General features: G+C 39.7%; 1 pseudogene; it reads left to right on the forward strand.

Moving 5' to 3' along the window:
- The first annotated feature begins 4,598 nt into the window (after nucleotides 1-4,598).
- On the forward strand, nucleotides 4,599-5,115 carry LOC108178682 (nuclear transport factor 2 pseudogene; annotated as a pseudogene).
- The last annotated feature ends 1,151 nt before the right edge of the window (nucleotides 5,116-6,266 follow it).

The following is a 6,266-nucleotide window of genomic DNA, read 5'->3' on the forward strand; positions in this document are numbered from 1 at the left end:
CATCCAGGGTTGGGTCAGGCTTAAGCCAGGAGCACAGAATTCAATCTGAGACCCACATGGGTGATGGAGACCCAGGTACTTGAGTCAGTATCTGCTGCCCGCCATGGTGTTCATTAGCAGGAAACTGGAGTTTGAAGCAGAGCTAGGACTCTAACCCAGGAACTGTGATATCTGAGTGTTGTCTTCAACCTCTGTGCAAAATACCTGATCAGTTTTCTTTTAAAACCAATTCAGGGGCCAGCACTGTGCTGTAGTGGGCTAAGCCTCTGCCTGTGGCGTCGGCATCCCATATGGATGCCAGTTCAAGTCCCAGATGCTCCACTTCTAACCCAACTCCCTGCTATGGCCTGAGAAAGCAGTAGAAGATGGCCCAAGTCCTTGGGCCCCTGCACCCATGTGGGAGACCCAGGAGAAGCTCCTGGCTCCTGGCTTTGCATTGGCCCAATTCTGACAGTTGCAGCCATTTGGGGACTGAACCAGGGGATGGAAGACCTCTCTCTGCCTACTTCTCTCTGCCTCTGCCTCTCTGTAACTCTGCCTTTCAAATAAATAAATAAATAAATCTTTAAAACCAATTAATTTGATCTTAACTTCCACAACTCCTTCAGGAACATATCTGTCAAGTTCACCAGTTACCTCCACATCTCTGAAGCCAGTGATCAGTTCTTAGTCTTTGTCTGAACTAGCTGCAGAGGTGTTTATTTTTTCTTCCTCATCATCAATTTTTAGAATAATTAGTACCTAAGCAGTCTGCAGAGATGCTCTATAAATTTTAAAGGCCTCTTTATGAACTTATGATTTGTTTCATATTTTGATATTTTAAGGTATTATGGGCATTATCCTTTTTGATACCTTAATCGTCCTTTTTCAAAGGTTACTGGATCATTCTATTGCCTCTCTTATTTGCTTGTATTCATAAGATATCTCGAGTTTATCTTGCAAGTTTTCATTCCTGGATTTAGAGTGTGCTTTCTCTAAGAAGCCTCAGTTCGTTTTAGTGGGAAATAAAAAAGAATATACTCTGTATGTCAGGGATGCTAGCTGCTACTCAGTAATCATTTATTCAAAATATGTTTATTTAAATTGGGCAGAGCTGGAAAAACATAAATTTTTAAATGATAAAAATAAATATTAATTTTATTCTGAAATTTCCTTTTAAATTGGTTTATGAGCTATTTCTCTTAGGCCATACTCTTGATTCTGATAACTATTCACTACCATTATTCTCATTTTCATTTTCACAGTTACTAATTTTTGATCTATCTACGTATCTATCTTAGGCTGGACCATCTTAAATTAGCATTTTTGTGGATCAATAACTATGGGGTAGTAGCAATTTCATTTGGCTGAACCATGTACATTAATGTGTGTGTCTGTGTTAGTAGTTATGTGTGTGTGTGTATGGTTTTTATGTGTGCCTGCATGTAAGTAACTTCAAAATAAAAATACCAGTTTCATTGCTAATAATAAGTCTACTGAAAGAAATTTAAGATGACTTTGATGTTCTTTTGGTCTTTGGGATATATCCCACTAGGGATGTTCAGTCAAATACTGTTTTTCAAAGGTACTTGAAGTAATTCCTCTTTCCCTGTTTATGTAACCAACTTTATACCCAGGTCATTTGTTTCCATTCCTTTGTTATTTTTTTTTTAGTTTAGTTTTGTTCTTTTTGTTTCAATACAGTTTTAAAATTTCTATTTCTCCTCCATTTTGTAAAATGTTGTACATTCAGATAGGTTTAGTTCCCATTCCTGTCTATTCATCAGTTTTGTCCTTCTCCCTTTTATAATCATCAATTATTTATTTTGGAAAATATAAGTAAATATATAAATACCCTGTTGTACTCGATGTATTATAAAATATTTGAATATTTTCTGTACAAATTTATTCCTTCCTTTCTTTCTCTTTCCTACAGAAAGTACTATAAATCCCTCCATAGCAATATAGAACAAGGTTATTCCTTCTCCTCCTCAAATGCTCCATATCTCCACCCTGCTACTGAGCACTCCGATGTATAGATGTACCATGTTTATTCAGACAGGGCACTTTTATGGACTTTTAGGTGGTTTTAATCTTTTTGTCTTATGAAGAATAGTGTAATAGATATCCTTGTGCTATGATTACCAGTCTTCCCACTTTGCCTGAGACTAATGGGTTTCCTGAGATGTGGCACTTTCAGCGCTAACAATAGTCAAGTTCTGAGCAAACCAGGACAAGCTGGCCACTGTTATTGTACCATATACACTCTTTTCAGAGAATGGATATTGCATTAAGTTGGACTTTTTTTATCCAAATACATAGTAGGCTTTTATATTTTTTTCATAAACTTTTTCTTTGTCCTTCTAGTGTGCCATAAGGTATTTCTCTTGAGCACTTTTTAAAATTTGTAATTAATAGAGAGACAGAGAGAGATTACCACTGAGATTCAGAGAGATCTCATCTGCTGGTGCACTCCCCAGATGCCCACAACAGCCAGGTTGGGCTGGGCTGAAATCAGGATCTGGGAACTCAATCCAGGTCTCTTACATGGTGGCCATCCCCTGGTACCTCCTAGGGTGCACATTTAGAAGGAAATTGGTACTCTGATACAGAATGCAGGCATCTTAGACAATATCTTAACCACTAAGCTAAGCTTACATACCCCCTTTACAACTACTTTTATTAGATTGATTAGGTCATTTTCACTTTTGACTCTACCATAGATAATTTCTACCATTGAGTTTTTATACTGATTGTTATTTTCCTACACTGTATAAAATCATTGATTTCTATGTACTTAATTTTTAGTTTCTACTTCCAGTTGCTGATCAAACATAAAAGCACTGTCCCTCATAATGCTGTTTTTCCCCAAGACACCCGTGGAATCCCTTAATGGACCCCCTCTGTCTGGGCTGCCCAATGAGCAAAGAGAAAGATAATAAGTCCTCAGCTCCTAATTACTTCATCTGACACTGGTCGCTTCTACTCACATTCCATTATCTGAAGTTCAGCTTATGCACATGTCTTCCTGTCGGGACACTGGGACATACAGCCTTCACTTGTGCCTAGGAAGGAGAGAAAAATAAGTTTCTACCTCAACACTCCATTAGATTTTAATAACTACAAGTACAGGGATTTTGTATTTCTGTTTCTTTGAAGAATTTCAAATGCTTTGAACATCACTTAGTCTATAGTAGGTACTCAAAAAAGATGTGCTGGTAAGTACATGTTAATTTTCTTTGGCGTGAAAACACTTATCTGTCTCAGCCCATCAGTGAGGAGGACTAACAAAGTGCTTAGTAATTTCACACTCAACCCCACTACCAAACTCCCGTCCCCTGTGCCAGAGGATTCGGCTCAGCAGCCTGACAGAGTGGAGAAGATGATATTCTAGATGCCCAACAGGATGACAGGAGTAAGGACATTGTTTCCTACACTACTAGTCGAACAAAACCCTATACCTTGTGCGGTTGTGTGAGTGCAGCCTGTTGAAATCCTTGCTTAGTATATACTAAGTTGATCTTCAGTATATGAAGGTAATTGAAAATGAAACTGGATGAAGGGCAGGATGGGAGAGGGAGTGGGAGAGGGGAGGGCTACGGGAGGGAGGGAGGTGGGGGGGGAAGCCACAACAATACAAAAGCTGCACTTTCTAAATTCACATTTATTAAATAAAAAAAAAACTATATAACAAACAAAAAAGAAACGGAAAAAGAAGAACTTAATACTTTACCCTTTTAGTATTTTTTATGTTCTACTTAAAACTATTGGTTGAACTCCAATACACAATTACTCTTAGGTGTTTAATTAATGCTATAACTAGTACTCAAAGAGTATTTTACACTTTGCGTTTCTGTGTGGGTTCAAACTGTTGAAATCTTTACTTAATATATGCTAAATTGATCTTCTGTATATAAAGATAATTGAAAATTAATCTTGATGTGAATGGAAGGGGAGAGGGAGTGGGAGAGGGGAGGGTAACGGGTGGGAGGGAAGTTATGGGGGGGGGGAAGCTATTGTAATCCATAAGCTGTACTTTGGAAATTTATGTTCATTAAATAAAATAAAATATAAATATAAAAAAGGACATTGTTTCCTGAGTGGAGAGGAAGGCTGGTAAAAATGAAGTTCCTCTTAAAGAACAGATATATTCTTAGCTTGAAAAAGAACACAGGGGCTGGCGCTGTGGCGTAGCGGGTAAAGCTGCTCCTGCAGTGCTGGCATCCCATATGGGCACCGGTTCATGTCCCGGCTGCTCCACTTCTGATCCAGCTCTCTGCCATGGCCTGGGAAAGCAGTGGAAGATGGTCCAAGTGCTTGGGCCCCTGCACCCACGTGGGAGACCCGGAAGAAGCTCCTGGTTCCTGGCTTTGTATCAGCTTAGCTTGGGCTGTTGTGGCCATTTGAGGTGTGAACCAGCAGATGGAAGACCTCTCTCTCTGTCTCTGCCTCTGCCTCTCTGTAACTCTGACTTTCAAGTAAATAAATAAATATAAGAAAGGAAGGGAGGAAAGAAGGAAGAAAGGAAGGAGGAGGGAGGGAACACAGAACAGACCACACTGGGTTGCCGCCATCCTACCAGACCCTGCGGTCTCGATGAGGCCAGGTGATATTCCAGAATGGGAGACAAGCCAGTTTAGGAGCAGATTGGATCTACCAGTTGTTTGATAATGGCAGGACTCAAGTAAGCACTATTTACATTGATGCATCATGCCTTGCATGGGAAGGACAGCAGTTTGAAGAGAAAGCTGCCATTGTGGAGAAGTTATCTAGAGTTCCCTTCCAGAAAATCCAGCACAGCCTCACGGCACAGGACCATCAGCCCATGACAGGTAGCTGCAGCATCAGCATTGTTGTGGGCCAGCTCAAGGCTGATGAAAACCCTATCCTGGGCTTCCACCAGATGTTCCTGTGAAAGAACACCAGTGTGCTTGGGTTTGCACCAATGACGCGTTCAGGCTCGCCCTGCGCAACTCTGGTGGACGTCCTCCCAGCCAGGCAGTGGATGCTACTTCCCCCTCCCTCCTCTTCCTGCTGCTGTTCACACTCCTCCAGATGCTCCAGGTATACAGAAACAAGCAACACCACCATGGGAGTGGGCGCAGTGCGCTGCTGCCACCAAGGCATTGCGCATGATGTTTGGACTCTAGACTAGTTGCATCTGACAGAAGTTTGCAGTGTACCAGCACATGTCTTGGAAAGATTTCAATAATGCAAAAGGTTGTCCTTTTATAACCTGCTGATAAGTTGCTCTAGGAGCCCAATGAAGTGAAGAAGAAAGCAGCTGCCTCACCGCCCAGATATTGATTTGTTCAGGTGTTTCAAGGCCTCATGATACAACAACAGCACGAAACTTTTCTTAACAGTTTGAAAATACAGAAAAAGAATACAGAGAACACAGAGACACTGGTCTTAAGGGAGTTCAGAGTGAATCAAGAAGTGAGCCACTCAGATGTCTCTGCAGGTACTGCCTATACTATGGATGGGATCCTTTTGAGAAGGCTAGGATAGAATGGATCATTACAAAGAATCAATTTAAGCATAAGCCTTATTCTTATACTGTTCTTGCTTGTAATTTTTATGTAGTAGATAAAGCTTGTCTATGTTAAGATAGATTTGTATACCAGTAATTTTGGCAGTCTACGATATGAGTTGTGATGTCTTTCTCTTCCTACCCTGATACCAGTAATTTATATGGAATCTGTAGTCTGAATGTATCTGAATGACTTACAATGTACTTCTGTTCTTTTCATTTGACCCAGGGAAGAAACACCAGTACCTTTCAAGTATTCCTATGTGTTTTGGAAGACTGAAGTCAATGAGATGAAACCCAGCACCAAGAATTGACATAAAAACTAACTTGTGGGAAAGGAAGGTAAAGACCACATTGGGCATTTTTGCTAGAACATAATAGTTAGGGCAAATTATTAGATATTCTGGTTTTCAAATGTTTGCATGGAAGTGAAAGGAAATTTTTGATGTGTTGTTTCAATTTTCAGTAGCAAATAAATGTGTATATAGAGAAACTTCAAAAAAAGAAATATTGGAATAGCAATTTTAGAGATAGATTATATGTATATATATATACACATACATACAACATTATGAGGATACTTCAAAGGTTCATGGAAAATGAAATTAAAAGATAAAAATTAAAAATACAAACTTCACTTCCCAACATAAACTCTATCAAGTGCAACATATTTTGGTAAGTGGTGACACAAGCCATTTCATCCATCTGTAAGGAACTAAGTCCTGGAAACTTAACCATCTCAATGTAGTCCTTT

The sequence above is a fragment of the Oryctolagus cuniculus genome, chromosome X (assembly GCF_051225735.1).
Source record: "Oryctolagus cuniculus isolate XC-2025 breed Fujian yellow rabbit chromosome X, ASM5122573v1, whole genome shotgun sequence".
Taxonomy (NCBI): Eukaryota; Metazoa; Chordata; class Mammalia; order Lagomorpha; family Leporidae; genus Oryctolagus; species Oryctolagus cuniculus.